The following is a 23,212-nucleotide window of genomic DNA, read 5'->3' as shown; positions in this document are numbered from 1 at the left end:
GGGTAAGCATATCCCTATATATACATGTATCAAATCATCAAATTGTACACCTTAAACTTATACAATGTTATATGTCAATTACACCTCATTAAAGCAAGGGAGGAAAAGAGCTATAAATAATGGTAACAATAACGAGAGGTTAGGGGTAAATAGAGGAAGAGGTGGAACAAGAACAGCAGAATGCTCACAATTATTGAAGCCGGGTGATGGGTACATCAAGGTCCATTATACTGTTCTGTTTACATGTATTTGAAATTTTCCAGAATAAAATTTTTTTTAACTATTGGAAAAAAACTCAAGTTGGCTTTCAAAATAATTACCTTACAACATTCCAGTGGTGATACTAGAGATGAAAAATATTTGAAACTTTTTAAACCAGATTAGGTCACCCAGCAAAACATTTCTTAGAGCTGATAATCATGCCATACACGGTTACGTATGTAGAGATACTGCATGTGCTGTACAACTGACAGCAAACGTCTGCACTTATGTAATAAGTAGGCAGAGTCGGTCTTGGTGTCATGTGACCTACAACTTGGGGACATGGTGAAAAGGGTTGTGGGCTCAAGTGTTGGCTGCCATTGTCCTTGGGGAGCTCAGTTATTCTAAGCAACTTCTCTCATCTATCAAATGGGGAAAAAACCCTACCACACACAATTGTTGGGAAAATTAAGTAAGATGATCCATGTGAAGCAATTGTATGCATTAGGCGAAGACTCAATATTATTAATTAGGGATGTAATTTATTACAAAGCTTACCTGAAGAGAAATGATCAGCAGGTAAACAACAAACAACCTTTAGGAGGCAGAGGAGCACACAGCTGTTTGTTTTGAGTGGCTCGGTGCTTTAAAGAATCTTGAGGAACAGCCACAGACTGTGCTGGCTGCAAGTAACTCATAAGCTAATGGAGGAGGACAGGAGACTTCCACATGTTAAGAGCGACAAGAAATAGGAGGTTCTTACCTTTGTTTCGTCTAAATACACTTATAGCAGTGAGAATCAATTTTATTGTTGAAATTCCTGAAGGAAAGATAATTTTGTTACTGTAAGCTCAAACCTACCCCCTGATTTCCTTTCCCCGTTGAAATATCTATTCCTGTAATACAATTCTTATAAAAATAGCTTTTTTAGGAGAATGTAATTATCATAGCAGAGGAGAACACACTTAAAATGAAGAAAAACAGACTCCAAACTCCTCAATAGAAAGAGTAAACCAGCTTCCCAAGTCTCAGACGTAATTGATTCACTGGAAGAAAATTAAACCAGACAGACGATACAGTTGTTACTGTTTGGTAATCAGAATCAAGGTGTCTGTGACCTGGACAGAAGCACATTGATTTGTTCTGTCCCTGGTGTGTAAACAGAGGCCACCCTGTGTAGACACTTGGGTGTTCCCGATCTGCCCTGCGTGTGGGGGCTCATCACACAAATAGAAGTTTTCCCAGAGTCTTAGGGGAAAAGAGGAGTTTAGGAGCAAGTGGAACTCAGGAGTATGACCTAACCTGGGCTCCCAGAAGTCAGCAGAAAGAAGGATGCTGGAGCCTGCCTGGCAGAGAGCACTCTGGGATTCAGAAGGCATTCGGCTGTCCTCGCTGATGGATGGTAAGCGGATTAGATGCTCCCCAATTAAAGAAGCTGAGCACCAACCCTCAGGCTTCGAGCCAGGCAAGACTTGTCTAGAAATTCACTTCTCCAATCTAGCTTTAACAAGAAAAGAAATTTATAAATGGAGATGTCAAAACAATTGTAAAGGAAAACGTCAAACGGAAATTTAGATAATTCTGTTCCTTTAGTGGGAGTTCTAAAGCTACAGATAACACGGCCAAAGCAAAGAGGGCTGGAGCCAAAAATGGACTTCACCATGATGAGTCATTACTGCAATTTCCAGATCTACCACTCATCCGAGAAAGCTCGTCACGGAAAAGAAAACTGCGCACACAGCTGGGCCCTTGGGGTCTACACAGCCCTTGCCCAGCTATACACGCTGTGGTCTGAACTATCAGAATGTCTGCACATTCCAGGACAGATGACACGTGCCATGATCAAAGACACAGGAAGAAAGAAAAGAGCATGACAGACAAGGCAATGGATCTTCCCAGAAGGCCTGATGGCAGCCATGTACTAATGAGAGAATCAGTGTGACCAGGAGCGACGTTCCAAGAATATCCTTCCTGAGAAGAGGCCTGAAATGAGGAAATTACAGCTTCGGTGGTTGAAGGGAGTAGGAATTAGGAGCTTCTCAGTTTTCAAGTGTGTCAAACGTAAGTTAATAATCACCAAGACCACAGGTACCTTCACCAACCACTGGTGACTATATTCCTGAAGCAGCTGTCATTCACGTTGGGTCCATGGGTGATGATGTGGTGGTGTTTCAGTGAGTTCATGTACATGAGACATTCAACGCCAAGTACGCAGCAATGTTTTTCCACTTACTGCACAAACAGTAGGTCCACAGGGCAGCAGCCAGGATGTCTGGGAGCTGCAAAGACTTGATACTTGAAAATTATCCTAAAGTGTGTAAATACAAGATAAACGTGATTGAGTCTAAACTTCTCCATAGTTCTCCACTACTTGTTAGCTCTGTGAGGGGCAGGTCAATTGGCTTCTTGGAGTGGCTTGGACGGCTAGTGTATGAAATGTACCCCTGATACCTGAAGGCAGAGGCTGGACCAAGGGGCTACCTAGAGCCCCTTCAACTATTCCCTGACTGAGCAGTCATTGTGCCAGATGCCAGGAGGGGACACAGATGAAACAAGGAGACTTTGTTCCCATCTCCAAGAGTCTTACCACCCAACTGGGGGGAACAGATGGTAATAACTATAACAAGGCAGAAAAAGAAATCTAATACAATAGAGACACAAAATACTAAAGAAATATAAAGCCAAGAGAGATTAATTCCATCTGGACCACAGGGGACAGCTGCATGAAAGAGGTGGCATGTGAGCTGACGATTATTAGGAAGGAAGTAACGAGGACCCTAACTAGGATGAAAGCAGTAACATGGAACAGGAGGAATGGATCCACGACATTCTAGAAAGACAGGGCAGGCAGGCCTTGATGAAGAAGTGGATATACCATATCACCCAGTTCCCAGTCCTTAAGCAAATTCTTTTCAGCTGAGAGTCTTAACTCTTCATAATCCATAACTTTGAAAACCAGCTGATGACAGACAAGTTGAATTGAACCTTAATTCAAAGTAAGTAATGCAATCTGTGCTTTCTTTCAGTAATCAGTTATATTATATAATTATATAAAAAATAATATAATTAATTGTACATATACATCCATAAAGTAATTATAAATATATGTATAAGTATATAACCGTTAAAGAATTTAAGAATAATAAACTCATGCAATTTAAACTATTTTCTCATAATACTTTAGATGTTTTATCAGCATGTAATATTTGAGATTGGAATACAGAGGACAAAGGGAAAATTCGAGGATGACTCTCAGAGACTCAGTAATAAGTCAGCCCACAGATGATGATGGTAAAAAGAAAAATCTTTGAATTATTTTACAGTGAAATATTTGCTTCATTCCAACTGCTCACAGTGCTTCTAATTCCAGAGAAAGAAAGCACCCAATGAGACAGAGGATAAAATGAAAAAATGTAAAGTCCACCGGAGTAAAAACAACCAAAAAATTATGTAGTTGCTGCAAAGCTGAAGCACTATAAAGCTACCTTAAAGAAACCCAGAGGGCAGGGTGAGGGAAGGGATGACGTGGCTCTGTCCCCTCCTGGCACTGGTCATCTCCAGACTATACTGCAACTGGTGCCACACCGTGAGACAGACACAAACTGAAGGAATTTCAGAATGAGACCCAGAGGGGTAAAGAGAAGGTCCCTATCTTCATATTCATCTCATGTTTATATAAACAAAGGGTTGGCTTGGAGAGGACCAACGAAATTTGATCTGTGGCCTCATAGATAGGACCAGGGCCAATGAGGACAAATAAAAGGAAAGACACTTCTGTTGACTACAGAAAAGAACTCTGTAGCATCCAAGATTTCCTCTTTCAAGAAAGCAAGAGTTTGCAAGTGGAGATATTCAAGCCAAGGTTGGACATACGTCACAGTTCTCAAGCACTGTCCTTAGGTTCTTACAAATATTAATGTATTTAGTTTTCATAAAACCATATGAGGCAGGGGCCCTTATTCTCCCCATTTTACAGATGAGAAAAATCAAGCACACAGAGGTCATGTGACCTTCCTAAAGTCACCCGGCTGGTAAGCCACACTGGCCCTGGCTTGGGTGGCCATATTCTTAATCATTATGCTGCTACAGGGCACTCCGCAGAAATGTCGCTGCAGAGTCAAATCATGGATGAGGGATTGGCATAAGTCAAAGTGACAGCCACACAAGTGCACGGAAGCAGCATGGTATGGCCACATGGTAAGAAACACGCCAGACCGTTTGGAATGTAAAGACCAGAGCAGCCAGGCGTTTTGAGGATAATGATGATAATAAAAATTCTGGGCTTCCCCAGGCTATTCACCCTTTATTTCATAAACATCTTAGAATTTTCTGTCCTCTTATTACTTGATGTGACTTTGACAAAGGATCACAGAGAGGTCCATCTCTGATTTCTTTCAACAAGAAACATTAGTAACGAGCATTTAGAAAAACAAGAACCACTATCAGTACATAGAAAAACCTTGAACACGCTGATGCCGTGTGGGCACTTGCTTTCAACTGTCTCAAAATGGCACTCATTATGGGGATTTCAAACGTCTCCTTCTCCTCGTATAAAATTAAGACAGGAGTATCGTGTTACAGATAGACCGATTTCTCCAAACCTGGGAAATCCCTCCAACGCTCACAGCTGAATGTTAAGTTCGGCATATTTCTCGTTTCGAAAAGAGAGGGGGAAATGGTAACCCCCTGGCAACAATTTGGGAGAAGTACCTGGAGCTGAAAAGCTTCTTAACACGTTTCTGAACAAGATTTCAACAGTATCCCAAGAGCAACAGGCTTGAGTCTCCCGCTTCTGCATCCCGGGCCAGGGCAACTCCACCAGAAACACCTGCTGACAGCTGCGCGCCGGGGCGGGACCAGGACGGCCCTGGCACGGAGCAGACACTCAGCGGATTTTTGTTAAGGTGATAACTGCCTTTTATTAAACACTTCTCACGTACCAACTCTGCTGTTCACTTCACATATATCATTTTATTTATCCTTACAGCCCGAAAGATTGAAAAACTAAGCTTAGCACTTAACTGACTACCTTGAATATAATCATCGCTTAAAACTCGCTAGTCTTCTTATAGCTTATTGCCAAAGAGCACACGATTAGTAAGACGCAAACCTGGGAACGGGCCTCAGGACCATGTGGTAACAGACACATTAAAGAAGTGGATGAAAGAGCGAGTGGAAGGAGGGAGGGAGGCAGGGGACGAAGGCAGTCCAGCCAGGGTTGTCCCTTTCATAAGAAGACAAGGTGAGCAGAGCCGTGCCAGGAGAATGAACCTGAGTGATAACAGCTGGCAGCGGGGGCACAGGTTATAGCATCAGCTCTGTCCCGAGCACTGTGCTGGAGCCTGAGGAGTACCCAGAAAAAAATGTGTCCCTTCCCTTGTGGGATTTAGCTGGACTGATGTGTATGTATCTATTAAGATGTATAATTTGTGTACATATTATACAATACATGTATACATATACATACACTGCAAAAGCTCTCCGGTGGAGATTCCTGAATGGGGAGCTTGAACCACTTATATGATAAATGTATCCATGTTTCATGCAGGAACGTGCTTCACACAGGCTATTTTTTCTCCAAGGGAAGCTTCTGAGTAAATTAGACAGCTTTGTGTTTGGAATTGAATAATGACCCCAAAATATCCACTCTGCCCACCTGGGATGCCACCATTAGATATTCACTCCTTTGAATCTCAAGGATTTTGAGAACGTTTACTCAGTCCTCCATTAAAATAAATAACATTGAAAAGATGCTATACTTTAAAGCATTTAAGGATTTTAAGGGAATTAATTGGATAGAATCTCCATTTGAACTGGTTGAGGAAAAGGCAGTAGAGAGAAAGAAGTCTGAACATGCAATCAAGGGATGGGCCAGAGAAACCCAAAGGGCTCCCATCTTAACCAGGGCTCACCTCGGTCCATCATTCTCCGAGACGTCACATTTCGTTCTTCCCTTTATATATCATAACAGTCACTGGTCACTGGCCAAGCAGTAAAACTCCACGTTGAGCACTCAGCCATGACTTGAAGTGGACAGCTGGGAATCAGAGGGTCTTATTCCCCTCGTCTGAAGGCAATGTCCTCAGAAGGAGTCCTTCCTCCAGCATCGTTCCTAGTGGCAGTGCCACTGATTCTACTGGGTATTTTCTGAAGCAGAAGGCGCAGCCCAATCCTCCTTTATCCAATTCCTCCTGCCCATTCCCCAAACTCAAAAAGGAGTTAGTACCCCATTCTAGAACATTCAGTGACGCACGAAGCTGAGCCCCAGTATTTCATTCTGAGGGCAGAGTTTGCCTTCATGATGTCCCTTGTCTAAGCAAATAAAACAAGCTTGTCATGCTCTTGTGATCCCTTTCAATCTTTCCTCCTTCCAGAAAGCCTAGAAAGTGAACAGAGGGACAATAGCAATGCTGAGTTCTACAGCCAACTCTTACCAAACTTCCCAGCCACAGAATCACCTGCACATATTTGTGGAGCAGCCACGGCGAGCAGGGCTCGGAGTCAAGGCTGGGGACACAGACGCTTGTCAGAAACGGCAGATCTCCACGTGTGTCCTCCCCAGACAAGCAGACAACTGCACAGAAGGTGACAAGGACTCTTCTTTATTTGTTCACAACTTACACTTGCTTGTAACCTTGATAACTGACATGATTTTGTTTAAATAGAAATTGAGAAAATATAAAACAAAACAGACTTAGAAAGGAGAGTTTTAGATAATATACTAAAAGGGGCAGACTATTGCAAACAATTGCAAACAAGGGCTCTTATTTATTTATTTACAACCTAATTTTGTTTGTATCGTGACAACTGACATGAAATTATTTTAAAAGAAAAAAAAATCTAGGGGAAGCAAACAGTTAAAAAGGAGTTTTAGGTAATAGATTGAAATACGAGAAAGACAATAACAATTTGAAACGCTCCAAGTTGAAAAGAGTGCCCTGAAATGTCCGGCCAGGGTTGAAGCAGGGAGACCTGGAGCCCACGGACTCCTGCTCAGAGTCAGCGCAGGCACCGTCCCTCGCGCAAAGCTGGGGCCTGGGGGCAGCAGAGTCCGAACTCTCCCTCCCTGCCTCTTCACTCCCACCTCGAGGTGGCAGGGAGCAATGGTGAGGAGCAGCCTCCGCCACAGTCCCTACAGTCCGCCTGGCCTGGGTCTGGCCCAGCGCCACCTCTGAGGGGCTCTCATAGAGGGTACACAGTAGCAAGCTATAAAGCAACACCTCGGGCACCTGGCACAGAACCCATGGCCATCGCCTGGAGCAGAATGCCCACGTCATACATAGCGGTGCATGCCTTTTCAAGAAGGCAGATTTCGGTTAAAGGTCAGATCTTCAACCTTCCACGAGATAACACAATGAACTAGACCGTGTCCCAGCCAGGCATGGAAAGCTGGGACTTGCCACCATTAGAGCAGTGTCCTAGTGAACAGAGCTATCGAACCAACAACTAGCTCCTCGTTACAACCAGAGCAGGTCCACGAGGCCCAGCCAGTGGGCCAGGAGTTGTAAGAGGAAGTCTGCTGGTGGGGACAGGGATAGGGGCACTAAGAAAGATTTTGTTTTCAGGTAAGAGAGGCAGGCAGTTGCTGGGACTGCCCCACTCCAGGTCTTCCCACCTTGGAAGCAATAGCGATTCCGGAACCTCGGGCAGCCACCCAACAACCACAGGTCACTAAGTAATGGGGGGCAGAAGGAGAGATTCATGTTTCTGGGTAGCATTACGGGGCTAACACAGCAAATGGGGAGCCCCTACTTCAACACCCCAGTTGTGAGATAAAATGCCTTTCTTGCTGAAATCACTCAGTTACCTGTAGTGCTAGCATTCCTAACTGATGCACAATCCACTTTGAGAGCATGGGTGTCCATTTAGTGTCAGAAAACAATGAAATTTTATTGGCCCTATGTTAATTACATGCGTAATCATCAGTCACTTTTCCATGAAAGAACAACAACAAAAGATCAAAATGAGGCTCCCCTTCAGAAGTGCACAGACCTATGCTCTACTCAGAGTGACCCTTTGCTAAAATCCAGTAAGTAAGACCTAGATTTTCAAGCCTGAATTTTTCAAGTGCTCTCTACTTAAATTCCAAATATGTATAAAAATCTGTACTATTATAAGACATACTTTTGCCTCTGAGAAAATTTTAGGCAATATATCACTTGCAGCTTTAGTGTCTTTGCTAGTTTCCCATGATCCTGTAGATTTTCAAGAATTAGTACTTGTGGCAGAGCACCATTATTACTAATAATATCACCTTAAAATTATACAGAGCTTTACCATCTAAAGCATTTTTATATACCTTCTATTTTTTAAATATCTATAAACCACAAAGAGGTTGCTGTTTCTTTGATTGAGTGCAGGATAGGGCATATGAAAAGTAAGAAAAACAAGTAAAATTATTCATATTCTTTACAGGCAAATACAGGATAAGAAAGGCTAAGAAAGGGAGAAGCATGGAAAAATGGAAAAGGAGCTAGACATGAGAATAAAATAATATTTAAAAACTAAAAGTTCAATAACCCAATTGAAATGTGCTTTAGAAGCTGCAAAAATCACATGGAAAGTGCACAAAATTTGATAAATAAAATGAAGGATAAATTGGAGAAGACCCATAAGAAACAGAGGTAAAGGATAAAGATTGCCAAAAGGATGAGAGAGAAAACTACAGCCATAAAGACAAGAGAATAAAGACCCAACATTCACAACAAAAACTCCAGAAGACACAAACGTAAGCAAGCAACATAGTGATTGGCCATACCCCGGAACATAAAGCAAGTCTCAGTGAGGTACGAGGATGGAAATCATTCAGAGTACATCCTCTGACTACAAAAAATAGAACCCAGAAATAAGTAACAAAAATAGAACCAGAAAGTCTGAAAGTATTTGAAAATTCAGCAATACACTCCTAAATAACCAATGGATCAAAGAACAAATTATAATGGAAATTATAAAATAGTTTGTATCAAAGGATAACAAAATGCAATACAACACAATTTGTGGGATGCAACTAAACGCATCCTTAGAGAGAAATTGATAGCATTAAATGCTGACACAAGTAAACAAAAACACTTAAAATCAGAGACTGAATTATCCATCTTAGGAAGTTAGAAAAAGACAAGTAAATTAAATCCAAGAAAAATAAAAGAAATTAAGAAAGAATAATTTAAAATGTAAAACAAAATGGACAAGAGAGAAAAATCAAAGCCAAAAGTGGTTTATTTAAAAATCTAAGTGAACTTACAAGTCCTTAAAACGACTGCTCTAGAAAGCAGAGAGAAAACACAGTTATCAAAATGAATACGTAAAAATGGAACATCACCACACAGTTTACAAATATTAAAAAGGGGAAAAGAAGATATTATAAATAATTTTATGCAGATTAATTTGGAAATTATGAAACAGAAAACTTTCTATAAAAACACAACTTAGAAGACTAATGAAAGAAGAAATAGGAATGTAAAATAGTTCCACATTTATTAAAGAAATTTAACTTGGAATTTCAATTCTCTCCCCTCCAGAAAAAATCTCCAGGCCCAGATGGTTTCATGAATGAATTCTTCTCAGTATTTTGGGAGAAAATGACACCAATTTTACAGAAATTTTTTCAGACACTAGAAAAAGATGAAAAACTTCCCAATTCATCTTATGAGAGCACATTGGCCTTGATGCCAAAACCTGACAAGGACATTATAAGAAAGAAAAACTACTCACTAACTGTTCCCATTAACACAGACACAAAAACACTACAGAAAATATTAGCACAAACAGCTAGTAAAACGCCAAAAGGAAAATGCACAAAGCCTAAACTGGGTTTATTCAAGGAATGTATGGATTTTTTTAATATTCAAAAATCAATGAATGTGCTTCTGCTTCCCCTCCCCCTTCATGAACAATTCAGTCCCACGGCTATTAGGTGGAGCAAGGAAGGCACCTATGGTGGGGAAAGGGGTCCTGCAGTGGGCTAGAGAGGAATGCCTGGAGCACAAGCAGGTTAAGGAGTGCATCCATGCTGGGAAGGCAGTGGTGAAGAGAGGGGAGATCAGTTACATCCTGTGCATTGAGCAAAGAAAGAAAGATATGAAGGGTAACAAAAGCCAGGGTTCTCCCAGGGTTGGAGAAGAGCGTTACAACTATAGGAATGGAGAAAACTAAAAACACTGTGATGCTGGATTGGAATGGGATGTATCAGTGTGAACTAGTGGTTTTTGATAGAGATTAGATGACAGACAGACAGATTGATAGAGATTAGATAGATAGATAGATGGATGGATTAAAATAAATATAGATGCAAATGAATGTCTGTATATGCTTGTGTGTGTATACATACATAGGCACATGGACCGGCATACATGTACATCTGTATCTTCAGTATACATTTGTCACCTAGCTCTGCCTGAGAGAGCCTGGGGGCAGCTACACCCCAACAGCAATAAGCACATCTAGCGGCAGCTCTCAGCCTCTAAATACCACCTTCCACTGGAAGAAGTGAAAAGTCCTTGGAGAAATGGCTGATTCCACATCTGGAGCAGGAAAAGCACAAAGAGGAGCCTGAAACTGTCATGCCAGAGAGCAAGAAAGTGCTCAGAGAGGAGTGGGCCATGCCAACGGACACCCGGGCCAGCTTAAATGAGCTCCCCCTGGATAGACCAGGGACAATTTGAGCATTGAGGTGAATAATGATAATAACAGATTATGGTCCGTTGAGAGGAGTGGGAAACCATGAGTCTTTCAGAAACTAATTAAGTAATTAGTGTAAAACTTGATGAGGAATAGGATATGCACAGTTTCAAAGTAACTCCCCACAAAAATGCTTATTAATTACAAAGGAGAAATTAGTAAGTTTACAATGGAGAAACCTGGCAGACACCACCTTAATCAAGTAGTCAAAGCAAACATCATTAATAATGAAACAAACCAGAATCACGTGCCACCTGATAGGACACAATGAGAAAACGGTGGTACTCCTGAAAATGAAGCAGAACCTCAATCTAATTGTAAGAAAATATTAGACAAATCCAGATTGGAGGACTCTCTACAAAATGAATGGTCTGAAATCTTCAAAAGTGTCAGTCATGAAGTCAAGGAAAGACTGGGAAACTGTTCAAGACCATAGGAGGTAGGGGGGCTGGCACCATGGCCAAGTGGTTAAAGTTCCACCCACTCCACTTTGGTGGTCCAGGTTCATTGGCTCGGATCCTGGGTGCCAACTGACTCCACTCATCAGCCATGCTGTGGAGGCATCTCATTTACAAAAAGTGGAGGAGGATTGGGACAGATATCAGCTCAGGGCGAATCTTCCTCACCAAAAGAAAAAAAAGACCAAAGGAGGTCAAGAGATGCAACTAAATGTAGCATTTAATTCACATAATTTTGAAAGGATCCTTTTGCTATAAAGATATTGTTGAAACAAGTGGAAAAACTTGAATAGGATCTGAGGATTAGATGGCATGATGTATCAATGTTGATATCTTGATTTTGATGGTTATATAGAAGAATGTCCTTGTTATAGAAATAAACCCTAAAAATATTCAGGGATGATAGAGGAACATGTCAGCAGCTTACTCTCAAATGACTTAGGAAAAGCAAGTTCTTTGTCTTCTACTTCCATTTTTTCTATGTTTGTTATTGTTTCAAAATTTTAAATAAATACCCTATGTATACATACACACATATATATCATGTTATTTTCTCCTTTTATTTTGTTTATGTGGTGAATTACACATACACACACACATCTTGTGTGTGTGCAATTCACCACATAAACAAAATAAAAGGAAAAGAAAAGATGATTATTTCAAGAGATGCAGAAAAAGTATTTGACAAAATTTTACATGCATTCACAGTTTAAAAAAGACCTCTCATCAGAGAGACCTACAGCTTCCGCCCTGAGATGTGAGAGCTGAAAGGAGAATCAGTCTCACTCTTCCAACAAAGAAGAGACAGATTAACTTCAAATCCACAATTTCTTTGAACCCATCACAGAGCAGAGGTCACAGAGCAACAAACTGGGCCAAAACCTGAGGTGGGATGGTGCCTGCAGCAAAAGAAGAGAGGCTAGCCTGGGCTCATCTGGGCCCGAAGTGACCAGACACTGGGGAGCAGGGTTAGGCTAGAGCAGAGGACAGATTGGTGAAGGTCTTCATACAGACATGGAACAGTGTGACACCTCTGGGGAGCTGCATAGTGTGGGAGGTGTAGATACCTTCTCGTAGGCTCTTTCTTCACGCAAAAAAGAACTCAACAAGCTCTTAAAAATGCCCATCGCATGCAAACTGGGGGCAAGGGAACAGTAGAAATGAAAAAGAACAAGGAACTCCTCCAGGATCTTTCTCATCTTTTAGCACTAAAAACAGAACTTCTAATTTGTTGGGGGAAGGGCAAAAGCTGCCCTGATGGCAAAAACTCTGCAGTTAGTGGACAGGAAGAAGAAAAGACTCTACTCCTGGGAGGGGCAGGATCACACACTGAGTCCACAGGTTTAGTGTAGAGGAGCAGAAGAATCAACAAAGTTACACCCCTGAGACCTAAGGACATGGGCACGGCTAAGACTGAGGCACAATCAGGATGAAAGGGACTGCTACTGATGCAATTCACTCATCATTGACCATCTCGATAGTGCAAGAAAAAGCACCTGAAAAAATACAACATGCATTCCTAGTAAATATGCTCAGCAGACCAGGAACAGAAGAGAACTTTCTTAAACTAATAAAGAGCCTCGACAAAAAAAAAAAAAAGAAACAACAAAAAAACCCTACATCTAACTTGGGGAAAAATGGAACGCTTTCCCCTAAGACCAAGAACAAAAAAGGGATATCCTCTCTCACCTCTCCTGTTCAACACTGTACTGGAAGACAGTGCAATGAGGCAAGAAAAAGAAATAAAAGGAATATAGATGAGAAGAAAAGGAAAAAACTGTCTGTACTCAGAGATGGCATGATTGTCTATGTTAAAAAGAAAATCACAAAGAACCTATTTAAAAAGCTCCTGGAAATAATATATGAATTCAGCAAGTTATTGTCAACACACAAAAATGAATTGTATTACTACATGCCATTAATGAACAAGTGGAAATTGAAAATTTTTTGAAAATACCACTTACAACAGCAAATAAAATAATTATAAATCCAACAAAATCGCTGCAGATTCTCTATATTGAAAACCACAAAACACTGATAAAAGAAGACTTGAGTCAATGGAGAGCTATACCATGTTCATGAATTGGAAGACTCAATAGTGTTCAAATACCAATTCTCCCCAACTTAATCTATAGGTTCAGTGCAATGCCAATCAAAATCCCAACAGGATTTCAGTGCTATTTTTAAAAAGGCTATCCTGTCTCCATTAAATTGCCTTTGAATGCTGGCCAAAAATCGGTTGACCACATTCACGTGGCCTTATTTCCAGTGTCTCTATTCTGTTTTGTTGATCTGTGCATCTTATCCTTTTGCCAATACCTCACTGTTTTAATTGTACTTCTTGAAATCAAGTCTTCCAACTTGGTTCTTCCTTTTCAAAATTCTTTTGCCTATTCTAATTGCTTTATATTTCTGCATTTTAAAAAGTAGAATTATATTATCACTATTTACCCCAAAAAAATCCTATTGTGAGAGACATTACTTAGAGAACAAAAAGAGAAGGCATGGAACAGGAGGAAATATTTCTGAATCACATTTCTGACAAAGGATTTTTATCTAGAATATATTGAGACTATTCAAAATTCAACAATAAGAAAACAAACAACTCAGTTTAAAAATAAACCAAAGGTCAGGACACTTCACCAAAGAAGAAATAAGGTTGGCAAATAAGCATATAATAAGAAGTTCGACATCATTAGTCAACAGGAAAATGCAAATTAAAACCATGACGAGATATTACTAAAAACTTATTGGAATATCTAAAAAAAAAAAAACATGACAATAAGAGGTGTTGACAAGACTGCAGAGCAACTGGGATTCTCATACATGGTTGGCGGGAAATGCAAAATGGTATACCTACTTTGGAAATCAGTTTGGCAGTTTCTTATAAAGTGAAACATACACCTACCATAGAACCTAAGCAATCTCACTCCTAGGTTCATACTCAAGAGAACTTTGTTTGAACTCAGGTTTCAAACAAAAACCTGCATATGAATCTTTATAGATGTTTTATATTATATTATCCAAAATTGGGAACATCCTTGCTGTGCCCTTCAACCAGTGAATGGATAAATAAACTGTGACATATCCAAGCAATGGAATACTACTTGTCAATAAATGAATGAACTACTGGTTCCTGTAACTTAAATGCATTTGACAAAGTAAAGAGGCCAGACCCAAAAGGCTATACGTATATTACAGCATTCCATCTATTTGATGATAGAAAAAAGGAAACTATAAAAGAGAAACTGACCAGTGGTTGCCAGAGGCTGGGGTTGAAGGGAGGAGCTGTCTGTAAAATGGTAGCCAGGGAAACTCTCAGGGTGATACAACTGTGGTAGTGCACATACGACTCCATGCATTTGTCAAAACCCACAGAACTTTGTACTACAAAAAAATGAATTTTACTACATGTATAGTTTTTTAAGAAATTAGCCAGGATGTGAGAAAGCTCCTAGAAAGGTGGAATGCAGACCAAGGTGACAAATAAATCTAACTGTATTACAAATGAATCAAACAGCCACACTGAAGAGGATGGGGAAGAAAGGAGCTGACCCGAAGAACTTTAGAAAATAATACTTTAGCTAAATACTGTAAGGCTAAAGATAAATGGAACCAAACATAAATACTGTACTCTAGTTGATAAATTAGTTTCTCACAAGGGTATGGTTAGAAGTTCTAAAACTACTTGTGTGAATATCGGGGTTGAACAATTACGTAGTGATAGAGAATGAGACCCAGGTTTATCACTGTCAGAGAACATTGTTATAAAGAAGTTATGGGGGAAGACTAGAATGAATGTGGTGGTACTGGGTTGGAGTCAGACGTATCAATATGGACTTGTGTATTTTTAATACACAGATAAACAGACACAAAATTAAATGTAAATGTGTATATACGTGGTTTAGTGTACAAACATATTTCGTAGCTCTTTCTATGAGATGGTCTGGAAGCAGTGACACTCCAGAAGCAATGAGCACACCTAGCAACCAGATCTTGGTCTCTAAATACCATTTCCCAATAAAGGGAACCAGGGCTCCTTGGAGAAGTGGTTGATTCAAGGGTTTGGGCAGGGAAAATCCAAGATGAACCTGAAGTGTTATGTGATACCAGAAAGCAAGGAAGTACTCAAGGGGAGGCAGGGGGAAGGCAATGGAACATACTGAAAGGGCACAGGTGCCACCTGAAAAAGCTCTCAATGGCCACACTTGGAACAACTTTAGCAACAAATAAAGTAAAAAATTATAGTACTAGATTATAACTTAAAGAATAAAATAAATATTCATGAGTCCAAAAAAAGCCCTAAAAATATGTCATATTTAACTGTGAAATAGTGAAAATTTTACATTTATCACAAAATAGTGAAAATTTTATGTTTATATTATGCATAAACATAAACAAAGATGACTCAGCACTACTTCTATTCAACATTGTACTAGAAATCTTAGTCACAGCAATAGTAATGAAAAAAGTTTTAAACAGAAGAATTGGAAAGGAAAAATAAAAATGCTATTATTTCACACCATATGGTTTTGTACTGAATTAATCCAAAAGAATCTATAAACAAACTATTAGCATTAATAGTGGATTGAGCCAGGCCAATACAGTAGATGGAGTCATATGAAATCACCATTTTGGAGTTGAATATTGGCAATTTCACATGCTTCAACCAATAAAAATCAAATGCATTTCAATATATTAAGAAAATAATTAGAAAACAAAAATTTAACAGATACCACTTAAAATAGCATTATAAAATATAAAAACATTAAGGAGTAAGTCTAACAAAAGATGTGCAAGATTTCTACAATGAGAATGACAAAACATTATTGAGAAAATTTGTTAAAGACCTATAAAATGGAGATCTATAACTTTGACTTTCCAGAATTATAAAGTTATCAATTCTCCCTAAATTGATCTATATATTCAATGTAATTCCAATAAAAATCAGAACTCTTTTTATGTGGAAACCAACATGCTGATTCTAATATTCACATGGAAAGGCAGAAGGCCAAGGAGAGCCAAGATGGTCTTGCAGAAGAAAAACAAAGCTGCAGATGTATCCTACCAGCTACCAAACCTTCTATAAAGCTACCTCACTTAACATAGTACAGTACTGGCACATGGAGAGACAAGCAGGTCAATGGAATAGAAAAGACAGTGCAGAAAAAGACTCACATAATTATGGTCACCGGCTTTATGACAGAGATGACAGTAAGGCAAAGTGGGAAGGATGGTCTATTCAACAGATGACGCTGCATCACTTGTGTATCTGTATGGAAAAGAGTAAATTCTGACCTGCAGTTCATACCTCTCATACATACAGGAAAAAAAATTGTTTCCAGATGGCTGGTAGATGTAAATGTGAAAGGTGAAAGAATAAATCTTCTAGAAAACAGCATAGAAGAGTATCTTCATGATTTTATGGCAGGCAAATATTTCTTAAACAGATGTAAAAAGCACTAAACATTGAAGAAATGGTTAATGGATTGTATAATATTAAAATTAACAACATTAAAATCTTGTTCAACAGAAAGATAATATTGGGTATCTATGAAAACTCCACAGTTCACATCATACTTAATGATAAAAGATTTAATAACTGTCCCTCTAAGATTGGGGAAAAGTAAGGATTCCTACTCTCACCACTTATATTAAACATTGTACTGGGGATCCTAGCCAGTGCAATGAGGTGAGATAGACAGAGAGAGAGAGATTATACACACTGGACAGGCAGAAGTAGAAAATCCTAGGGAAATAAACATTTTGGTAAGGTTAAAAGAACAAGGTCAATATAGAAAAATCAACTGCATTTATATATAGTAGCAATGAACAATTTAAAATTTAAAATACCATTCACAATAGCATCAAAAACCATGAAATATTTAGAGATAATTTAGCAAAATATGTGTAAGACCTGTTCAGTGAAAACTATATATTGCTGCCAAGAAGTTAAAGAAGACTAAATACACAGAGAGATATACCATGCTCATGGATTGGAAGTCTCCATTATTATTAAAAATGCAGTTCCCTCCAACTTAATCTAAAAATTCAATGCAGTACCAATCAAAATCCCAGAAGGTCTTTATTGTCGAAACTGACAAGCTGATTCTAAAATTTGTATGAAAATGCAAACGATCTAGAATAGAAAAAATTAGTTTGAAAAAGAAGAAAAACATTCGAGGACTTACATTATCTGATATAAAGACTTCTATAAAGCTACAGCAAAGAAGTTACTGGGGTTCTGGCATAATGACAAGCACATGGTACAACGGAACAGAAGAGAGAGTAGAGAAACAGATTCACACATAAGTGGCCAATTTATTTTTAACAAAGAGGCAAAGATACTTCAATGGACAAAAGAATAGTCTTTTCAACAAATGGTACAAGAAGTAATGGATATCCACATGAAAAAAAAAATGACCATGGGCTATTACTTAACGCCATATACAAAATCAGCTCCAAGTAAATCATAGACCTAAATGCAAAATTCTTCAAACGTTTGGATGGGCAAAAATTTTCTAGATAGAACACAAAAGCCACAAACAATAAAATAAAACATTGATAAATCAGATGGAACCAAAATTTAAAACTTTGCTCTTCTAAAGACAACATTAATGAAATGAAAAGCCAAACCAAAGACTGAGAGAAAATATTTGCAAATCAAATATTTGATAAAGAACTTACATCCGGAACATATAAAGAACACTTGGAACTCAATAATAAAAAGTCCTCCTTAAATGCTGGGATAGAAGCAATAGAGAAAATTTCTCAAATGTTCAAGCAATTAGAAAGTGTATTACATAAAAAACTTAAAGGAAAATGTGTTCAAAGACATTCTCCAGCAGTCTAAAAGATGAATCCAAATACAGAATAAAGAATTCTAAAATCACATATAAAAGTCCTGGGATAAACAATAAAACCAAATAATCATAGAAGCAAACATAATATTTACAAAACAATGAAATTTTGAACATGTGAAAACATCAATAATGTAACAACAAACTGGCTCTAAAATGTCATGATGCAAAACAACAGGAAGTGGGTTGAGGAGGGAAAATAGAAGTTGAATGCTAATTTCCTCATCTCTCATAAGGCATGTCAACAGATATAAAATGACAGGCAATTTGATAAAATACCCAGAAGACTTGAAAACATTTATCCTCTGTAGCTAGCAATTTTACTTATTGGAATTTGCCTTAAGGAAATAACTATGTGCAAAAAATAACTACACGGATGATCCCTGCAGCATTATGTATGATAGACAAAAATTGGAAGGATTCTGGGGCCAGCCCTGTGGCATAGTGGTTAAGTTCAGAACACTCTGCTTCAGTGGCCCGGGTTCACAGGTTTGGATTCTGGGTGCAGACCTACACTACTTGTCAGCTATGCTGTGGCAGCAACCCACATATAAAGTGGAGGAAGACTGGCACAGATGTTAACTCAAGGCTGATTTTCCTCAAGCAAAAAAAGAGGAAGATTGGCAACAGATGTTAGCTCAAGGCTAATCTTCCTCAGCAGAAAAAAAAAAAAATTGGAAGGGGGCTGGCCCAGTTGCACAGCAGTTAAGTTGGCACATACTACTTCGGCAGCCCGGGGTTTGCCAGTTCAGATCCTGGGTGCGGACATGGCACCACTTGGCATGCCATGCTGTGGTAGGTGTCCCACATATAAAATAGAGGAAGATGGGCATGGATGTTAACTCAGGGCTAGTCTTGCTCAGCAAAAAGAGGACAATTGGTGGCAGATGTTAGCTCAGGGCTAATCTTCCTCAAAAAAAAAAAAAAAATTGGAAGGGCTCTAAATGCCCAATAGTATGGGATGGACAGAAAAACCACAGCATATTCATTCACTCAGATGCTGTTTATTTATTAAGTGATATGTGGACAAGGAACATTTAATGATTAGGAAAGATTTTCATAATCTTTCTTAGGTATTTTTTTTCCTATGTCATTCTATGTAAAACCAAGAATTTTGCCTCTTAATGAATATTGCTTTATCATCAGGATTTATTTGGCTTCATTGCTAGTTTTTCTCATTTCTTTTCCTAAGTTTTCTGCTTCTTTGAAACATTTTCATGTAGAAAAAGTCATGTACTTCATTTTAACTGAACTTCATTTTCTCCCCAAAAAACTTTTCTATGCTTTAAATACAAGTGACTTTTGCTTCATAAATTGGCAGTATCCATAATTTATTTTTAAATGAAAAAATAAGGATGTCATCAGTCCGAAGCTAGTTGGTTTGCAACACCAATGCACATAAATTCAATGCTTAGTTTCAAACATGACACTACAGTTGTATTTTTAAGTCTCAGTCACTTATGGTTTTGACAGACTTGAATAAAACACTAATTGCTCTAACAACGTATACTAATTTTATGATACAAAGAATTAAAATATTAATTTTTTACCAATTCCCAGCAATAAACATTTCTAAAAGGAAACACACACACACACATAAATATATAACATTAGTAGATTAAGTCAAACAGGACCTCCAACACATGTATTTTCTAAAAGAACTGATAATAAAATATTGGTAATAAAATATTCTCCACCACAAAAATGTAAGCGAAACCCATCTTTCATTTATTTCAAATACGTGAATGGCACAATTTCTGGCTCACAGTCAACCCTCTCAGAAATATTGTGCCCAGGAGGCACACAGTCTCCTCCCACCACTGCCTGGGAGCAACCCATCCCCATCGGCCATGGCTCACACAGGCTCCTCATGGACTGTTCCGGGCTCCTCTCAGACCAATTCCCAAAGAGCTGAAGCCAGCAGCTGTTCATAGCCTAATGACTGCCCAGAAAGAATGGCGGGATTCTGGGGGCTTTGGGGGGATCATCTCCACTACCCACCCAGGGCATGCTCCTTCCATGGAATTCTGCACACTCTGTCCCTGTGTAGCTCTGCTTGGGATCTCTGGGAGCCAGCAAGCCACAGCCAGAACTCTTCTCTCTGGCAAGATCCTCACTGGGTTAAGTTTTAACGCAGTCTGCATCACCAAGTTAGATAGCATTAAAAAATGTTTTGGTTGAGGTAGAATATTCTGATGCCATCCATCTCTTCCTTTCACAACACTGCTGGGCATGATCATTTTTGTTACATTTCAGCTCTTTCTGAAGGATACCCCAGTGTTGCCAGTTGCAACTGAGTTCTCAGACATTCTCTCTGGCACTCACTCAAACTTTTTTTCCTCCTTCTCCCACAAATATTTCCAGAGTCTTCATTAGAAACAGATTATAAGAGACCTACATGTTTAGGAGGAACCTTCTCACTTGTCAGCTACATGTGACGAGCTTTACAGTCATTACTTATTGAAGACAAAATGCTCACCCTTGAAATTTGGATGTTGAGACACTTGAGAAACCAAGCCAAGGCAACAGTCGCTTTCTTCCCGTTACTCCCCACTGTGGACCAACGTGCTTCCGCTGTTCTTTGGATTCACCAAGGCAAAGCCCTCATTTGATCACGTCTCCTATGAAGAAAAATTGAGTTAGATCAAGTCACCTCCAATTATGCACATGAGAAGTGAGGAAACCAAATTATTTGTCCAAAAAAATCAAAAAATGATATGCTTGCTGTAACCATGTGCCTGCCAGGCACACATTCGGATGTTGTGCCAGCTCCTAGCTATGACAGGAATTCCAGCATGCCACTGATGTTTCTACACCCCCTAATAGGGTACAAGATCCTGCACTTCATCCTATCCTTGGAAAATCAGCAAAGCATTGCATTCAGTTTTTTTTTTTTTTTAAAGAAATTGCACAGCTGTTGTTCATAGAAAGGATGTATTTTTAAGCAAGTGTTTTCCTTATTTAGGATTTCATTATTGGTATGTGCTTAAGTGTATTTAATATTAACACCATTCGACACAGCTTTTATCGGAGGCCTCCATTTCTTGTCATTGGCCTTTGGGAAGCTATGTGAACTCACAGCCATAAAAGCTGACTGCACATAAAGGATGCATTAGATCTGGTTTCCAAGCCTAATCCAGAGAAGAATTTCTTTCTGAACACTCTCACTTTTGTTTCTGAGATGTTTGAAAATAACCTTTTTACGGTGGAGTTTCACTAAGCATCATCCTAAACTTCCTACCACGTGAAAAATGCCTTCTTTGGTAGCAGATGGTGTGATCCTGGAGATATAAGGGGGTTCTGCTCTCAGACACAGCAATCTTCAAATCCTCACTATGCATGCAGTGATAAAAGCCATGTTAAAAAGTGCTATGTCAGGAGGGATTTTCTCTGTAACCAGCAAAGAAAGACAAAGCAATAATAACTTAGGAAGCGAGCAACACAGGGCCACTCTGGGCCCTGGGTTTGCCCCACCACAAGGCCCTCTCAACAACCAGCCAGGCTGTAGCTCCAGAGATGTGACACATTTGCGTGCACTGAACAGCGATAATCCTAGAACACCTACAACAGACATCTTATCCCAGGAAGTCCATTGACTTCCCCAGGTCAAGAAAAAAGTCTCTTCATAAAGAGTACTTTATTTATAATAAAAGAAATAAGACCTCTTTCTTGTTTTTTCCTGGAAGGTAATAGTACTATATATCATATTACGCACGAGGCTTCTTAGATATTGGAACAAGACCAAACAATTCACGTAACCATTGACCTACAATTGTTCAGCGACAAACCACAAGTTCGAAGACTTTGAGAGGCCTTGAACTTCGTGTAAAGTCTTCTGCACATGACTTCTTAGCGACTTCCTTGTTAAAAATTAGAAGAAAAGAGGTTGGACTATTGACTCAATAATAAAAATTTGATCACACCTTAAATTAGAGATCATCTGTGTTTGCCTTCCCAGATTCTTTATCAGTAATATGTTGATGCATGTTTGAAAATTTATTAGATGCTGTAAAACAAATCATTAAGCAGGAAGCAGTTCTGAGCCTCAGCCCTCCCTGACCCTTTGTAACCCTATTATAGCACAGAAGTGTTTCTAACAAACAAAAGAGAAATTAGCTCTTTTGTTCTCAGGACTGTCAAGCAGGTTAGTTCATCTAACATAGCCTTTTATTAATAAATGGCACAGATTTTCATGCTAGCATAGCTAAAGCAAATCACATCATCGTCTGCAAAAGACATACCTATTATTTTTCAGTGATATATTGCTTTGCAGCTGTAGCCAAAACAATCTAATAAGCACTATTAGATAAAGGATTCTGAATATGAATGTATTGAATTTGTAGTGGAAGAAAATGAACATATTGCAGCATTTATGTCAGATTGGGTTAAGCTTGGGCATCTCTTTCTCCTTAATAAATGCAGATCAAAAGACTTCTCTTATGTAAAAAATAATAATACAAGTTTCAGCAATATGAAATAACACAACCACTTTGTAATGTTAGGAGGAAATCAGTCAGCCATGTGCTGTACAGAATATAAATTATTTTAGGAGGGCAAACACATCCTGTGATGCTTTCCCCCATACATTTATATTCATAAAAGGTTCCAAACGCCTAGAAGAATAGCAGCGATCTATTCGCCATACAGCATCCCGACATTCGTAGTGTCACTTATGACAGCTTTGATAGACATGTACTATATAAGAAAAATATCTTCCAGCACTCGACTCGTTTAATAAATTGATTAAACTTCTCTTCAACCAATTGTTTTTGTCTTAACTTCTTCTTCAGACATCACCTGAAGGAGACTGCGCTTGTTTCCAAAAGACTATGTAAAAGGAGACAGTTTAATCGAGCCCTCAGTGTTTGAGCACTGTCAGAATTTCCCCTCAAATGATAAATGATTGTATAACGCAACAGTCTACTGCTAGGGCTGAATTATATTAGCCATCAGTGTTCAAAACCCATTTGAAACTTAATTGTGCTGTGATGGTGGTATCCCCCAGTCAGCAGAACA

The 23,212-nt window shown here is 39.1% G+C and overlaps 1 long non-coding RNA gene across 1 annotated transcript in view; it reads right to left on the bottom strand.

The window, feature by feature from the left end:
* LOC139074356 (uncharacterized) overlaps nt 1-23,212 on the bottom strand; it is a 112,309-nt gene that overhangs the window by 36,406 nt on the left and 52,691 nt on the right. The window contains exon 2 of the long non-coding RNA XR_011523888.1: nt 20,676-20,817. This is a non-coding gene — a long non-coding RNA (uncharacterized lncRNA). The remainder of the gene's footprint in view (nt 1-20,675; nt 20,818-23,212) is intronic.

The sequence above is a fragment of the Equus przewalskii genome, chromosome 1 (assembly GCF_037783145.1).
Source record: "Equus przewalskii isolate Varuska chromosome 1, EquPr2, whole genome shotgun sequence".
Lineage (NCBI taxonomy): Eukaryota > Metazoa > Chordata > Mammalia > Perissodactyla > Equidae > Equus > Equus przewalskii.
The sequence above is the reverse complement of the archived record's forward strand: the minus strand, read 5'-3'. Positions and strand labels throughout refer to the sequence as shown.